Genomic DNA, 18,315 nt, shown 5'->3' on the forward strand with positions numbered 1-18,315 from the left:
AACATCGGGTTACTAAGCGCGGCCCTGCGCTTAGTAACCCAATGTTTACCCTGGTTACCCGGGGCCTTCGGCATCGTTGGTCGCTGGAGACCGGTCTGTGTGACAGCTCTCCAGCGACCACACAACGACTTTACAACGATCACGGCCAGGTCGTATCGCTGGTCGTGATCGTTGGAAAGTTGCAGAGTGTGACAGTACCTTTAGTCAGCCAGGAGGACTTGAATGGAGCATTCGGCTGTGCATTCTTTCTGCCAATATGTTCATTGTATATAGCACTAACTAAGATGAAGTAGGTGTATTCGATGCCTCTTGACCCTGAACCGTTGATAACAACGCATGCGATCTAAAAATGTACCTATCCAACAGGAACAGAGATAAAAAAAAAAAAATGCTTCACCAGTAAAATGAAGTCCATATAGCAATGGCAAATATATATCCAAAATATATAAATAAATCCCTATTCACATGTACTTGTCTATATATATATATATATATATATATATATATATATATATATATATATATATATATATATATATATGTGTGTGTATATATGTATATATATATATGTGTGTGTGTATATATATATATATATATATATATATATATATATATATATATATATATATATATATATATATATTATTTTTTTTTTTTTTTTAATTTTCCCCATTTCTATAAACCTTTTTTTTTTTCCATAGATTTGGTATGAGTCTGATTTTTCACAGAATAGGACCAGAATTATTATTATTTATTGTTATAGCGCCATTTATTCCATGGCGCTTTACATGTGAGGAGGAGTATACATAATAAAAACAAGTACAATAATCTTGAACAATACAAGTCACAACTGGTACAGAAGGAGAGAGGACCCTGCCCGCGAAGGCTCACAATCTACAAGGGATGGGTGAGAATACAGTAGGTGAGGATAGAGCTGGTCATGCAGCGGTTTGGTTGATCGGTGGTTACTGCAGGTTGTAGGCTTGTCGGAAGAGGTGGGTCTTCAGGCTCTTTTTGAAGGTTTCCATGGTAGGCAAGAGTCTGATGTGTTGTGGCAGAGGGTTCCAGAGTAGGGGTGAGACGCGGGAGAAATCTTGTATACGATTGTGGGAAGAGGAGATAAGAGGGGAGTAGAGAAGGAGATCTTGTGAGGATCGGAGGTTGCGTGTAGGTAAGTACCGGGAGACGAGGTCACAGATGTATGGAGGAGACAGGTTGTGGATGGCTTTGTACGTCATGGTTAGGGTTTTGTAGTGGAGTCTCTGGGCAATGGGGAGCCAGTGAAGGGATTGACAGAGGGGAGAGGCCGGGGAATAACGGGGGGACAGGTGGATTAGTCGGGCAGCAGAGTTTAGAATAGATTGGAGGGGTGCGAGAGTGTTAGAGGGGAGGCCACAGAGCAGGAAGTTGCAGTAGTCAAGGCGAGAGATGAATAGGGCATGGACTAGGGTTTTTGCAGATTCTTGGTTGAGGAATGTACGGATTCGTGAAATATTTTTGAGTTGAAGTCGGCAGGAAGTGGAAAGGGCTTGGATATGTGGTTTGAAGGAGAGATCAGCATCAAGGATTACCCCGAGGCAGTGAGCTTGTGGGACTGGGGAGAGTGGCAGCCATGTACTGTAATGGATAGGTTCGTTGGGGGGGGGGGGGGGGGGGGGGTCGCGTAAGATGGGGGAAAGATGATGAATTCTGTTTTGTCCATGTTAAGTTTCAGAAATCTAGCGGAGAAGAAGGATGAAATAGTGGACAGACATTGAGGGATTCTGGTTAGTAGGGAGGTGATATCTGGTCCAGAGATGTAGATCTGTGTGTCATCAGCATAGAGGTGATACTGAAAGCCATGAGATTCTATGAGCTGTCCCAGGCCAAACGTGTAAGTGGAGAAGAGCAGGGGCCCAAGGACTGAACCTTGTTTGACTCCGACAGATAGGGAGCGAGGTGAGGAGGTGGTGTGTGAGTGGGAGACGCTGAATGTCCGGTCTGTTAGGTATGATGAGATCCAGGATAGGGCCAAGTCTGTGATGCCAAGGGATGAGAGGGTCTGTAATAATAAGGAATGGTCCACTGTCAGAATATGTCATGCATGAGTTTTACACTGATCACTTTGTTCCATAAATAAAGCCAGTTGTGTTGTTAGTCCCAGTAACGTGTATGGGATAAATCTAACATGACACGAGAAAGTCTGTTGTGTAAATATGGCGTAAATGAACTTGAGGTAAATCTGCTTGTCATTTTTGGACTTGAGTGAATTTTTGGATATTTGCTTTTCAAATTTTAGCCATGTTTTCCAAGTTTTTACTGAGATATACATGTGTTTTGTTTTTTGTTGTTGGTGTTTTGGAATTTTTATAGCCTTGAGGATTTTATATTTGTTCCCACTGTGCAATCCTCCTGGTGGTTTTGAGCTATTTTGGTAATGTGCAGTAGTACGGATGTCTGTCCTACACTGCTGAAAAACTCAATCTTGTCGATCTACTATACAACTGAAACTGAGAAAATTTTAAAAAATAAAATGTAAAGTGCTGCATAATATGTTGGCGCTATAGAAATATAATTATTACTAGTGGTATGAGGGGCTGCTGAATCTTTACTTTTTCTAGACATGGGTGTCATTTTTTTTTTTTTAACCAACTAATCAATTGGTGAAAAAGCATTATAAAAGTGTTTACAAAAAGTCCCCAAATTATTTTTTATGAGCCATATACTGTATATAAATGGAAGTATACGCAGTAGTATACTGGTAGGACTAAAGGATTATTCAAAAATTTACTAATTCCCAATACAGTAGTTCCATAGACCATGGCATAGAGATTAACCCCTTCCCGACCTTTGACGCCACGTAGGCGTCATGAAAGTCGGTGCCAATCCGACCCATGACGCCTATGTGGCGTCATGGAATGATCGCGTCCCTGCAGAGCGGGTGAAAGGGTTAACTCCAATTTCACCCGATCTGCAGGGACGGGGGAGTGGTACTTCAGCCCAGGGGGGGTGGCTTCACCCCCCCGTGGTTACGATCGCTCTGATTGGCTGTTTCACTTTCAACAGCCAATCAGAGCGATTTGTAATATTTCACCTAAAAAACTGGTGAAATATTAAAATCCAGCCATGGCCGATGCTGCAATATCATCGGCCATGGCTGGAAACACTTATGTGACCCCACCCCCACCCCACCGATCGCCACCCCCCCCAAGCCACCGAACTGTGCTCCGCTCCCCTCCGTCTTGTGCTCCGCTCCCACGTCCTCCTGTCCGCCCCCCCCGTGCACCTATGCCACCCCCCGTGCTCCGACCCCCCCCGTGCCCCAATCTCCCCCCCTTATACTTACCGAGGCTCCCGGTGTGCATCCGTCTTCTCCATGGGGGCCGCCATCTTCCAAAATGGCGGGCGCATGCGCAGTGCGCCCGCCGAATCGGCCGGCAGATTCGTTGCAAGTACATTTTGATCGCTGTGATAGGTTCTATCACAGCGATCGAAATAAAAAAAATTATAAATAACCCCCCCCTTTATCACCCCCATAGGTAGGGACAATAATAAAATAAAGAAAATATATTTTTTTATTTTTCCACTAGGGTTAGGGTTAGAACTAGGGTTAGAACTAGGGGTAGGGTTAGGGGTAGGGTTAGGGGGTAGGGGTAGGGTTAGGGTTATGGCATGTGCACACAGTGCGGATTTGGCTGCGGATCCGCCGCGGATCCGCAGCGGATTGGCCGCGGATCCGCAGCGGATTGGCCGCGGATCCGCAGCGGATTGGCCGCTGCGAATTCGTAGCAGTTTTCCATCAGGTTTACAGTACCATGTACACCTATGGAAAACCAAATCCGCTGTGCCCATGGTGCGGAAAATTCCGTGCAGAAACGCTGCGTTGTATTTTCCGCAGCATGTCAATTCTTTGTGCGGATTCCGCAGCGTTTTACACCTGTTCCTCAATAGGAATCCGCAGGTGAAATCCGCACAAAAAAACACTGGAAATCCGCTGTAAATCCGCAGGTAAAACGCAGTGCCTTTTACCTGCAGATTTTTCAAAAATCGTGCGGAAAAATCTCACACGAATCCGCAACGTGGGCACATAGCCTTAGGGTTAGGGTTGGAATTAGGGCTAGGGTTGGAAATAGTGTTAAGATTAGGCATGTGGTTAGGGTTACGGATAGGGTTAGGGGTGTGTTGGGGTTACAGTTGTGGTTAGGGTTGGGATTAGGGTTAGGGTTGGGATTAGGGTTAGGATTAGGGTTAGGGTTGGAATTAGGGTTACGGGTGTGTTGGGGTTAGGGGTGTGTTGGGGTTAGGGTTGTGATTAGGGTTATGGCTACAGTTGGGATTAGGATTAGGGGTGTGTTGGGGTTAGTGTTGAAGTTAGAATTGAGGGGTTTCCACTGTTTAGGCACATCAGGGGTCTCCAAACTCAACATGGCGCCACCATTGATTCCAGCCAATCTTGCATTCAAAAAGTCAAATGGTGCTCCCTCCCTTCCAAGCCCCGACATGCGCCCAAACAGTGGTTTACCCCCACATATGGGGTACCAGCGTACTCAGGACAAACTGGGCAACAACTGTTGGGGTCCAATTTCTCCTGTTACCCTTGCAAAAATAAAAAATTACTTGCTAAAACATAATTTTTTGAGGAAAGAACAATTATTTTTTATTTTCACGGCTCTGCGTTATAAACTTCTGTGAAGCACTTGGGGGTTGAAAGTGCTCACCACACATCTAGATAAGTTCCTTGGGGGGTCTAGTTTCCAAAATGGAGTCACTTGTGGGGGGTTTCTACTGTTTAGGCATATCAGGGGCTCTGCAAACGTAACATGATGCCCGCAGACCATTCCATCAAAGTCTGCATTCCAAAACGTCACTACTTCCCTTCCGAGCCCCGGCATGTGCCCAAACAGTGGTTTACCCTCACATATGGGGTATCAGCGTACTCAGGAGAAACTAGACAACAACTTTTGGGGTCAAATTTCTCCTGTTACCCTTGCAAAAATAAAAAATTCTGGGCTAAAAAATATTTTTGAGGAAAGGAAACATTTATTATTTTCACGGCTCTGCGTTATAAACTTCTGTGAAGCACTTGGGGGTTCAAAGTGCTCATCACACATCTAGATTAGTTCCTTGGGAGGTCTAGTTTCCAAAATGGGGTCACTTGAGCGGGAGCTCCAATGTTTAGGCACACAGGGGCTCTTCAAACGCGACATGGTGTCCGCTAATGATTGGAGCTAATTTTCGGTTCAAAAAGCCAAATGGCATGCCTTCCCTTCCGAGCCGTGCCGTGCGCCCAAACAGTGGTTTACCCCCACATATGGGGTATCATCGTACTCAGGACAAACTGGACAACAACATTTGGAGTCCAATTTTGGAGTCCAATTTCTCCTATTACCCTTGGGAAAATAAAAAAATTCTGGGCTAAAAATCATTTTTGAGGAAAGAAAAATTATTTTTTATTTTCACGGCTCTGCGTTATAACCCCCAGGTGCTTCACAGAAGTTTATAAGTGCTCACTATGCATCTAGATAAGTTCCTTGGGGGGTCTAGTTTCCAAAATGGGGTCACTTGTAGGGGAGCTCCAATGTTTAGGCACACAGGGGCTCTCCAAACGCGACATGGTGTCCGCTAGCGATGGAGATAATTTTTCATTCAAAAAGTCAAATGGCGCTCCTTCCCTTCCGAGCCTTACCATGTGCCCAAACAGTGGTTTACCCCCACATGTGAGGTATCGGTGTACTCACGAGAAATTGTCCAACAAATTTTAGGATCCATTTTATCCTGTTGCCCATGTGAAAATGAAAAAATTGAGGCTAAAATAATTTTTTTGTGAAAAAAAAGTACTGATTCATTTTTACGGATCAATTTGTGAAGCACCTGGGGGTTTAAAGTGCTCACTATGCTTCTAGATAGGTTCCTTGGGGGGTCTAGATTCCAAAATGGGGTCACTTGTGGGGGAGCTCCAATGTTTAGGCACACGGGGGCTCTCCAAACGCGACATGGTGTCCGCTAAAGATTGGAGCCAATTTTTCATTCAAAAAGTCAAATGGCGCTCCTTCCCTTCCGAGCCCTGCCGGGCGCCCAAACAGTGGTTTACCCCCACATATGAGGTATCAGCGTACTCAGGACAAATTGGACAACAACGTTCGTGGTTCAGTTTCTCCTTTTACCCTTGGGAAAATAAAAAAATTGTTGCTAAAAGATCATTTTTGTGACTAAAAAGTTAAATGTTCATTTTTTACTTCCATGTTGCTTTTGCTGCTGTGAAACACCTGAAGGGTTAATAAACTTCTTGAATGTGGTTTTGAGCACGTTGAGGGGTGCAGTTTTTAGAATGGTGTCACTTTTGGGTATTTTCAGCCATATAGAACCCTCAAACTGACTTCAAATGTGAGGTGGTCCCTAGATATAATGGTTTTGTACATTTTGTTGTAAAAATGAGAAATCACTGGTCAAATTTTAACCCTTATAACTTCCTAGCAAAAAAAAAAATGTGTTTCCAAAATTGTGCTGATGTAAAGTAGACATGTGGGAAATGTTATTTATTAACTATTTTGTGTCACATAACTCTCTGGTTTAACAGAATAAAAATTCAAAATGTGAAAATTGCGAAATTTCCGTTTTTTTTCACAAATAAACTCAGAAATTATCGACCTAAATTTACCATTAACATGAAGCCCAATATGTCACGAAAAAACATTCTCAGAATCGCTAGGATCCGTTGAAGCGTTCCTGAGTTATTACCTCATAAAGGGACACTGGTCAGAATTGCAAAAAACGGCAAGGTCATTAAGGCCAAAATAGGCTGGGTCATGAAGGGGTTAAGCATGGGCATATTCACTACATTGAGAACTTTGTACCAGAGCTCTGGTGTTATGATCACGGACAATAAAATTATTGAACATACTAAAAATGCTGCATATCTTAAGGAATATTTATATTAGGCACTTGCCACATCTGCATGTCGCTGTCCCAAGCAGCTTTTCTTATGAGCTGGCCTACAACCTGTAGACGGGGGATCTTTGGAGCCTGTTTGGCTTCATAAGGGTATGTTTCCACTGTCAGGATGGCCGGCGGTATCGCCGCAGCGGCGAAGCCGCTCGGCGCTAAGCCCCGCCCCCTTTCTGGGACACGATCATGCCGGATGTGTTAACTCGTCACATCCGGGATGATCGCTCGCTCCCATAGGGCCCTGTGATATGCCTTGCGGGGACGCTGCGTTCCCCGCAAGGTGTACGGACATGCTGCGATCTGAAAAGACGCGCAGCATGTCCGGAGTCGCAGGGCCGCCGCGTGCGGGTTTCCACGCATAGTGGAGACGGGATTTCATAAAATCCCCTCCACTATGCTGGAACATCTGGACGCTGCTTGTTTGACGCTGCAGCTCTGCGCAGCGTCAAACAAGCAGCGTTTCCTGACCGTGGAAACATACCCTCAGAGTTGCAACATCTTTCTGCTTTATTAGTAGAAATTAATTGTAAATTGCTTACTGTCAATGGTCACACAGTTTCTCAAAAACAGTGGTTATTAAAAATAAGCAAGAAATTTGAAATAAATGTAATGACGCTGTTGAAATACCTGAAACTATAAAGAAGTGGCTGCTTGGCAAGTGAACCGCAGACAAACTCTACATGGCAGCCCAGCCATAGAGAAAAACAACTTGCACTCAGTGAGTGTACAGATGTCTGGAGCCATGAAACATGGATCGAGAAAGTATAACTTTCCAAAAAAAAAAATGCTTCTCTGGCTTTTTTATTTCTTTGTACCTATAAGTTAACTTCAACAATTTTTCAATAGCAAAGGTGGAAAAAGTGGCTCTTGTGGGCTAGCTGGTTAAGAGCATCATACCCTTGTCTTTTCAAATAAATATGTAATTAACAATTTGATAATTTAAGGGGTATTCCCCTATTCACAATGTGGTTTTATAATAATGTTCACACACATTTATTAATTTGTGCCAATATAGATTCCATTTTTAAATCTGCAGTTTTTCAGATATCGCCCCTTTAACCCCTTCGCAATCTGTGCCGTGCTAGTACTGCTCTGTAGGAGGTGCTTTCGTGCCCAGGGCAGTACTAGTACGGCGCCGCGATCACGCAGCCTCATGCTGAGTGCCGCAGCTATCGCGTGCAGGTGACAGCGGACAACCCGCAGCAATGACGACGATTGGTGCTAGCACCAAACGTGGGCATTTAACCCCTCTGATGCCGCTGTCAGTAGTAGAGCCCCTCCCTGCGCGCTTCCTTCAAAACAACGTGATGTGATCACCGGTCACCATGGGGACCCCAGGCACCAAGATGGCCGTGGGGTCCTGCAGGAAAGGTGGCTTGTGAGCTCCTGCTGATGACAGGTGCTAGCATGCCTCCTTTCCTGCCTGTCAGATCCTGATCTGATACTCTGCAGTGCATAGTGTCAGATCCGTGATCTTCTGTAAAATAGTAATGTCCCATACTGGGACAATGTAAGAAAGTTTAAAAAAAGTGTAAAAATATTTTTAAAAAATCCCCAAAGGAAAAAACATTTTTCCAATAAATGTATGTAAATAAAAAAAGCGGTAAAAGTACACATTTGGTATCGCCGTGTCGTAACAACCCGCTCTATAAAACTGTCCCACTAGTTAACCCCTTCAGTGAATACCGTAAAAAATAAATAAAAAACGAGGCAATTAAACAATGCTTTAACATACTGCCGAACAAAAAGTGCAATAAAACGCGATCAAAAAGACGGATGTAAATAAAAATGGTATCACTGAAAGTCATCTTGTCCCGCAAAAAACAAGCCACCATACAGCTCCATCAGCAGAAAAATATGTTATATCTCTCAGAATAAAGCGACGCAAAAATAGTTTTTTCTATAAAAGTTTTTGTGTAAAACCACCAAAACACAAAAAAAGATTATAAATGAGGGATCGCTGTAATTGTACTGACCCCAAGAATAAAGCTGCCTTAGGCTGGTTACACACTTGCGTTTGACTGGTCTGAGTATGGCTGCGTACATCCTCCAAAAAGTTGTGTTCCCGTGCAGTCGGCGGGCACATCAAAATGCCGCATGCGGACGCATCCACATACAACGCATGTCCCTGCGTACCCAATGTTAAAGATAGGTACGCAGGACGCATGCAGAAGTAGGCAGAGCTTAACCCCTTCATGACATGCGCCATACTATTACTGCGCATGTCGCGTCTCCCCCTTTGATGTGGGCTTTGGCGGTGAGCCCACATCAAAGTCGCGACAGGTCAGCTGTTTTGTACAGCTGACATGTGCGCGCAATAGCGGCGGGTGAAATCGCGATTCACCCGCCGCTATTAACCTGTTAAATGACGCTGTCAAACGCTGACAGCGGCATTTAACTACCGCTTCCGGCCGCGCGGCCGGAAATGAGCGCATCGCTGACCCCCGTCACATGATCGGGGGTCGGCGATGTGTCAGGACAGTAACCATAGAGGTCCTTGAGACCTCTATGGTTACTGATGCCGGCCTGCTGTGAGCGTCCCCCTGTGGTCGGCGCTCATAGCACACTGATGATCGCTGCTATGTAGCTGAGCCGATAGTTGTGCCAGCTTCTAGCCTCCCATGGAGGCTATTGAAGCATGGCACAAGTAAAAAAAAATAAAAAATGTTTTTTAAAATATGAAAAAAATATAAAAAATTTAAAAGTTTAAAACACCCCCCTTTTGCCCCATCCTAAATAAAACAATAAAAAAATCAAACCTACACGTATTTGGTATCGCCACGTTCAGAATCACCCAAACTATCAATTAAAAAAAAGCATTAACCTGATCGCCAAACAGCATAGCGAGAAAAAAATTTGAAATGCCAGAATTACGTTTTTTTTGGTCGCCACGACATTGCATTAAAATGCAATAACGGGCGATCAAAAGAACGTATCTGCACAAAAGTGGTATTATTAAAATGTCAGCTCGGCGCGCAAAAAATAAGCCCTCACCCGACCCCAGATCACGAAAAATGGAGACGCTTCGGGTATCGGAAAATGGCGCTTTTTTTTTCACCACTTAGATAAAAAATAACCTAGACATGTTAGGTGTCTATGAACTCGTAATGACCTAGAGAATCACAATGGCAGGTTAGTTTTAGCATTTAGTGAACCTAGCAAAAAAAACAAACAAAAAACAAGTGTGGGATTGCACTTTTTTTGCAGTTTCACCGCACTTGGAATTTTTTTCCCGTTTTCTAGTACAAGACATGGTAAAACCAATGGTGTCGTTCAAAAGTACAACTCGTCTCGCAAAAAATAAGCCCTCACATGACCATATTGACAGAAAAATAAAAAAGTTATGGCTCTGGGAAGGAGGGAAGTGAAAAACGAAAACGCAAAAACGAAAAAGGGCCGCGTCTTGAAGGGGTTAAGGGAGCACGTACGCAGCCATACTCAGACCAGTCAAACGCAAGTGCGTACTTAGCCTTACCAATTTTACCGCACGCGGAACGGTATTTATTAAAAAAAAAATGAAAAGCAATTCCTGAATTGCTGGTTTTTGTTCATTCTGTCTCCCAAAAATCGGAATAGAAAGCGATCAAAAAATGTCATGTGCCTTAAAATGGTATTAATAAAAACGTCAGCTCGTCCCGCAAAAAACAAGCCCTCACATGACTGTTGGCCTATATATGAAAAAATTATAACTCTCAAAATATGGTGATGCAAAAACTAGTTTTCTCAATAAAAAGCGACTTTGTGTGTGACAGCAGCCAAATATAAAAACCCGCTATAAATCTGGTATCGCTGTAATCGCACCGACCCGAAGAATAAAGTCGCCTAATCACTTATACTGCACGAGGAACGGCATAAAAAAAATAAACAAAACCAATTCTTCACATGCTGTTGATTTATTTATTTTTTTTCATTCATCCAAAGATCGCAGTAAGGCTTGGCGCACATTTATCCTGCACTCTGCCCTGAGCTCTTACACAGGGTTTTCCGTGTAAATATCTAAAATACGTGATTCAGACAAAACCTATGGCAGAAGATTCACTATAAAGAGTCAGATGGAGGTACTGTGGATGCTATCTGACCTGTGATTCGTCGGTGTCTTTCTTTTTAGTATTGCATAAAAGTGCCTTCTGTCAGTTTTTTGCACTTTAGAAAAGAAGGAAACCACGGAACAAAGGCCAGACGGAGTCCAGAGTAAATCTTCTGCCTCGTTATAGTGAATGGATCCCTTGGGGGGTTCATCTGAATCACGTCACTCAGAGATTTAGATGGAAACCCCAAAGTGGACAGCATAGAGCGCCGGGTAACTGTGATCCCAAACGGTATGTAAAATGTTCTCAATAAAAGCTTCAACTCAATCCACAAAAAAAGCAAGTGTCCACTCAGATCTGTCACCTGTTAACGGAGATATAGGGTGCTTCCGTGTTACTGGTAGCACAAAGGCTCTGGAAAAGTTAAATAGTTCCTCGCTCCCCAAAAGAAATTCAGCAAAATCTCCGCTCCCAAATCCGAATGTCCCGTCTAATTTACAGGTGCATGTCTGCAGAAGCATCGGCTGGCCATAACGTACTGGTGACTACCAACGTACTGGTAACTACAGCGTACTGGTCACTAAAACGGCAGTTTGCATTTTTCACTCAGCAACATCCACTGACTCTTGTTTCTGCAAAACACACATCAAAATCGTCACTACATCTGTAAATTAATTCCCAAAGGGTTATAATTTCCAAAATGGGGTCACTTGAGAGTGGATTCTGCTTTTCTAGTACTTAGGCTAGTTTCACATTTGCGTTTAAAAACGCAGCGTTTAAAATGCAAACGCAGGTGGTGAAAAAACGCATGTAAACGCGTGCAAACGCTGCATTTTTTAGACGCATGCGTTTTCTCATGCGGTTAAAAAAACGCGGCGTTTTGACGCGTTTACATGCGTTTTTTCCTGCGTTTGCGTTTTTGAAACGCATGCCGAGAAGTGTGTGACAGCTGCCAATCATCAAAATTAGGGTTGAGCAAAACAGATCGGCCAATTTCATAAGTCGACGACTTTTGGCAAAGTCAAGTTTTATATACCGTATTTTTTGGCATATAAGACGCACTTTTTCCCCCCAAAAAAAGGGGGGGAAATGGGGGGTGCGTCTTATATGCGCAATGCAGGCTTACCGTGGACCGTGGCGGCAGAGGTGCGGCGGCAGAGGTGCGGCGGCAGAGGTGCGGCGGCAGAGGTGCGGCGGCAGAGGTGCGGCGGCAGAGGTGTGGCGGTGGAGATGAGGAGGCGCAGTGAGCGGGGTCCCTTTCCCCGGTGAGTTGATGCTGCAGCCCCGGTAATGCACAGAGCCGGGTGAATCCTGTTGTTATCGGTGCGCGCGGCCATCTTCCTGAGGCCGCGCGTTCGCAGATGGAGCTCTAGTGCCCGGGGCTTTAGGAAAATGGCCGCGAGATGCCGCGCGTGCGCAGATGGGGATCGCGGCGGCCATTTTCCTGAAGCCCCGGGCACTAGAGCTCCATCTGCGAACGCGCGGCCTCAGGAAGATGGCCGCGCCCACCGATATCAACAGGATTCACCCGGCTCTGTGCATTACCGGGGCTGCAGCATCAACTCACCGGGGAAAGGGACCCCGCTCACTGCGCCTCCTCATCTCCACCGCCACGGTCCACGGTAAGCATTACCGGCTGCTGCATCACCTCACCGGGACTTTGGACTCTGTATCCTGTATCCTTTTGCTTCCCAGGATGGGTGCAGCAAGGTTCAGGAAGGATCTCGTGGGCACATGGACTGGAGATGATGGAGGTAGTGGTGTACATTGTGAAGCGAGTATTCCACAGGCGCTCATATGTCTGAGTCCTTGCCGCTTCCCGGCGCTCAGACATCTGAGCTCCTGTGGAATACTCGCTTCACAATGTACACCACTACCTCCATCATCTCCAGTCCATGTGCCCACGAGATCCTTCCATCACCTCACCGGGGAAAGGGACCCCTCTCACGCCATACCTCTCACTGTGCTTCCTCATCCCAGCACCTCTGTCGGTAACCACTGCTGCCACCCTCCCATGGACACCAGGCCGTGGCGTCGCCCACCTAAGCAGGAAGGGACCCTGCTCAGGTGCACGCCGTACCGCATCACCCCACCTCTGCCGCCACCATGCCTCCTGTGACCCTGCTCTGCCACCACCAGCCCTCAGGTAAGATACTGTAAATTCGGACAATAAGACGGACCCCCATCTTATAAAAAATCTTTTTTTCTGCAATTTTCACCCCAAATTTGGGGTGCGTCTTATGGTCCGGTGCGTCTTATATGCCGCGAAATACGGTATATAATTTAGATTTACTTCAGCGCGATATAGCAGAAAAGCCGATTGCCAGCTTTTCATTTCTCCTGCCTAAACCCGACATGAGACATGGTTTACATACAGTAAACCATGTCATATCCCCCTTTTTTTGCATATTCCACACTACTAATGTTAGTAGTGTGTATGTGCAAAATTTCGGCGCTGTAGCTAATAAATTTAAGGGTTAAATCGCGGAAAAAATTGGCGTGGGCTCCCGCGCAATTTTCTCCGCCAGAGTGGTAAAGCCAGTGACTGAGGACAGATATTAATAGCCTGGAGAGGGTCCACGGTTATTGGCCCCCCCCTGGCTAAAAACATCTGCCCCCAGCCACCCCAGAAAAGGCACATCTGGAAGATGCGCCTATTCTGGCACTTGGCCACTCTCTTCCCACACCCGTGTAGCGGTGGGATATGGGGTAATGAAGGGTTAATGTCACCTTGCTATTGTAAGGTGACATTAAGCCAGATTAATAATGGAGAGGCGTCAATTATGACACCTATCCATTATTAATCCAATTGTATGAAATGGTTAAAAAAAACACACACAATATTGCAAAGTATTTTAATGAAATTAACACACAGGTTGTTGTAATATTTTATTGCTCTCTCAATCCACCTGAAGACCCTCGTTCTGTAACAAATTAAAAATAATAAACCAACAATATACATACCTTCCGTAGATCTGTAACGTCCCACGATGTAAATCCATCTGAAGCGGTTAAAATATTTCAGGCAGGAGCTCTGCTATAATGCAGCTGTGCTCCTGCCTGTAAACCCTGGGGAATGAAGGTAATGTAGGTCAATGACCTATAGTTACCTTCAGTCGCGGTGATGCGCCCTCTGCTGGATGTCCTTATATGACCTCGAGCCTGGGAACTTTTTTTTTAATAGCTACAGCGCCGAAATTTTGCACATCCACACTACTAACATTAGTAGTGTGGAATATGCAAAAAAAAAAAAGGGGGATATGAGATGGTTTACTGTATGTAAACCATGTCTCATATCATGTCGGGTTTAGGCAGGAGAAATGAAAAGCCGGCAATTGAATTACCGGCTTTAGGAGTAGGGGTAGGGTTAGGGTTTGGATCCCTTTATCACCTTGATGGTGGGGGGTGGCTTATCAGTGTGTATTCTTGTTTTGTTCTATTGAAACGCATGCGTTTAATACGCAACCAAACGCATGTGCTTAAAAACGCATGCGTTTACATAGACAGCAATACGTTTTTTTGCCGCAAAAAAACGCCTCTAGAAATTACTACATGTTGCATTTCTGCAACAAAACGCAAGCATAGAAAAGACGCATGCATCATCAAACGCGGCAAAACGCATACAAAAAAAGCATGCGTTTTTAATGTTAAATATAGGAAAAAAACGCATGCGTTTTTTGCGCTAAAACGCAGCGGCAAAAAACGCAAATGTGAAACCAGCCTTAGAGGCTCTTTTTATATGGAATCAACAAACTAGTCTAGGAAAATCTGCACACCAGGAGGCAAATGGTGCTCCGTCCCTCCTGAGTCTCTCCGTATGTCAGAGTAGTACTGTATAGCCATATATGGGGGTATTTCTACATTCAGCAGAAACTGTGGGACAGATTCTGGTGCCATTTTTACCCATTTCCCAGTGTGAAAATGTGAAACTTGAGGCTAACACACAATCTTGGTGGTAAAAATGTTAATTATTTTTTTTTTCACTGCCCAATGGTATAAAAGTTTGTGACATACCTGTGGTGTCAGTATAATCACTGCATCTCTAGATGAATTCAGTAAGAGGTTTAATTGATAAAATGGGGTCAATTATGGGGGCTTCTGCTGTTCTGGCACCTCAGGGGCTCTGCCAATGTAACATGGCACCCTCAAACAATTGCAGCAAAATCTGCACTGTAATATGGCTCTACTTCCCTTCTGAGCTTTGCACTGTGCCTCAAAAGTAGTTTTCGTCCACATATGGGATATCGCTGAACTCAAGAGAAATTTCACAACAAACTTTGGGGTCCATTTTCTCCTTGCCCCTTTTTGAAAATGCAAAATTTGTAGCTTAAAATGATTTATGTGGGAAAAATGAGTTTTGTTTTTTTATTTTCGCGGCTAAACGTTATAAATTATAAACATCTGTTAAGCACCTGGGGGGGGTTGAAGGTGCTCAATTCTCATCTAGGTAAGGTCCCAGAGGGGTCTAGTTTCCAAAATGGTGTCACTTGTTGGCGGTTTCCACTGTTTAGACACATCAGGGTGTGTGACCAACCTGTCAATCACTTTTCCAAGCGATGCGTCAAATCACTTGGAAAAGCGCAAGTATTCTGCAAGCTAAAAACGCTTGCAAAAAAAACCACTTGTGTTTTGCGGAAAAACGCATGCGAATTCCGCATGTATTTTACCCGCGGCAGGGAGTTGCAGAAATGCTGCGGACATTTCCGCAGCATTTCTGCAACGTGGTCACATAGCCTAAATGAAATTTTTGGTGAAAGAAAAGTAAATATTTTTTCTTTCGACATTCCATAAATTCCTGTGAAGCACCTGAAAGGTCTATAAACTTCTTGAATGGGGGTTTCAGTACCTTGAAGGATGCAGTATTTAGAATGGTGTCATATTTGGGTATTTTTCTTTCATATATGCCCCTCAGTCACTTCAAATGTGGGGTTGTCCCTTAAAAAAAAAAAAAAAAAAAGTTTTGCAAATTTTTGTAAAAATGAGAAATCGCTGGTCATCTCTTAATTCTTATGACTTCCCAACAAAAAAATGTTTCCAAAATTGTGCTGATGTAAAGTAGACATGTCGGAAATTATATTTATTAACTATTTTGTCTGATATGACTCTCTGATTTAAGGGCTTAAAAATTAAGTTTGAAAATTGTGGAAGTTTTGCCAAATTTTTTTTTTTTTTAACAAAGAAATGCAAGTTATATCGAAGACATTTTTACCACTATCATAAAGTACAAAGTAAAATATGCCGCGAGAAAACAGTCTCAGAATCATAAAGTTACATTAGTCAGAATTATAAAAGTTGGCCTGGTCAGAAAGGTTAAAACAGGCTTTGGAGCGAAGGGTTTAGGGATGCCCTTCCTGGCTCTGTTTCCCTTCAATTGCTATTGGAACCATCTTGCAGATTCATGGAGCCTAGTAAATCCTGCTCGGTGCAATCTCTCTGTCTCTCTGGCAGGTAACAAATGCAGCTCTGCACTGCTGTTTTGGAGGAGTTTAGGAAACTGAGTTCTGCTACAACCAGCTAATGATTTAAAACCACACAGACAGCAAAATTGGCCAGGCAGGGTACAGTGCATGCTTAGCTGTTGATAACTCCGTGATGTGTACTAGTCAGGAGCACATAGGGGATGGAAAGGGGATGCACTCACGCAAATTTGTGCTGCTCCAAAATGTTGGTTTGGTAGAACCGCCCCTTCTGCCATGAAGCTGGATTCACCAAAAGGGAGATACACACAATATTATTATTATTATACATTTTTATAGCTCCATTTATTCCATGGCGCTTTAGTGTAAGTTCACACAGGGCATGTTTGCTGCGTTTTTTAATGCTAGTTTTCAGCTGCTTTTTACAGTACCAGCAAAGCCTATGAGATTTCAGAAATCTCATGCACACACATTGGTTATTTGTGTGATCAGTATTTTGTTTTGCAGCGTTTTTTTTACATAGAGCATGTCACTTCTTTCAGCGTTTTTTCTGCGTTTTTCAGAGTTTTCCACCCATTGACTTGAATGGATGGTGAAAAAATGCCGCAAATACGTAAGGTTGACTTTTCTTTCAGCGCATTTGCTGCAGAAAAGTCAAGGAGAACCGGATGTGACATCACACTCGGCTCGGCTACATCTAGATGGCAGGCTGAATGGTGCGTTCATGCAGCCTGTCATCCAGCAGAGCGGACCCGATCCCCATTCACCTGAATGGGGGGGTCTGACATTACTGTGTTTGACACGCTGTCGTATGCATGACAGCCGGAAAACACAGCTTCTGATCGGCGGGGAAATCGTCCCCGCTGGTCAGAGAGCCGCGCTTCCCACGCTGTCAGAAGACCGTGGGAGTGCTCAGGTGTGATCGGAGGTGTAAACTTCACCTCCGATCACTGGTGTCAGCTGATGGGACTACTGGTCCCATCATCTGACACCTACAGCCGCTAATTACAGTGAGAGCGGGAGCGGCGGATGGGAGTTTTCATCTGCCGCTCCTGCGCAATGAATAAATAATTAAAAAAGGCGTGGGTTCCCCCCTAGTTTTGATAACCAGCCAGATAAAAGTCAAAGCTGGGGGCTGCAACCCCCAGCTGTCAGCTTCAGCAAGGCTAGTTATCAAGAACAGAGGGGTCCTCACGCTTAAAAAAAAAAAAAAAAAAAAAAAAATTAATAAAATTTTTTAAAAACGTCGTTGGGTCCCCCCCCATTTTTGAGAACCAGCCTTGCTAAAGCTCACAGCTGGGGGCTGGTATTCTCAGTCTGGTAATATCCCCTCCCCCCCCCCCCCCCCAGCCTAAAAATAGCAGCCCACAGCTGCCCAGAAAAAGCACATCTATCAGAGGCGCCAATTCTAGAGATTTGCCCGGCTTTTCCCACTTGCCCTGTAGTGGTGGCAAGCGGGGCAATGAGGGGTTAATGTCGCCTTGCGATTGTAATGTGACATTAAGGGAGCTTGGTAATGGAGAGTATCCATTACTAATCCTGTAGCAGTTAAAAGGTTAAATAAACACACATGCTGAAAACCCCACACAGTTTTGACAATCTTTTTATTGCTCTGCCATTTCAAAGCGAAGCCATCAATCTTCTGTAATAAATATAAAATAAAAGAGCAACAGTACACTCCCTGATGCGTCATTGTCCGATATAACGAGTGCCCCACGCAGTATCTGGGGGAGATGAAGCTTACAACCGGGAGTGCTGCTAATGCGACCGCTCCCGGCTGTAAGCAACTGGGGAATGAATGAGATGGAGCACCCTGACCTGAGGTAACCGCTGCACCGTGGGAAAATGCCAGGGAAGAGGATACCGCAGGTAATGTATCTATTCTATCGATCTACAGGAAGTTGTTTTTTTTTTCTCTGTGCACTCAACTTTATCGGCATGCAGAG

At 44.4% G+C, this 18,315-nt stretch overlaps 1 protein-coding gene across 1 annotated transcript in view; it reads left to right on the forward strand.

The window, feature by feature from the left end:
• The window catches only part of TAB2 (TGF-beta activated kinase 1 (MAP3K7) binding protein 2), a 155,431-nt gene that overhangs the window by 92,138 nt on the left and 44,978 nt on the right, over nucleotides 1-18,315 (forward strand). The window lies entirely within an intron of this gene.

The sequence above is a fragment of the Ranitomeya variabilis genome, chromosome 2 (assembly GCF_051348905.1).
Source record: "Ranitomeya variabilis isolate aRanVar5 chromosome 2, aRanVar5.hap1, whole genome shotgun sequence".
Lineage (NCBI taxonomy): Eukaryota > Metazoa > Chordata > Amphibia > Anura > Dendrobatidae > Ranitomeya > Ranitomeya variabilis.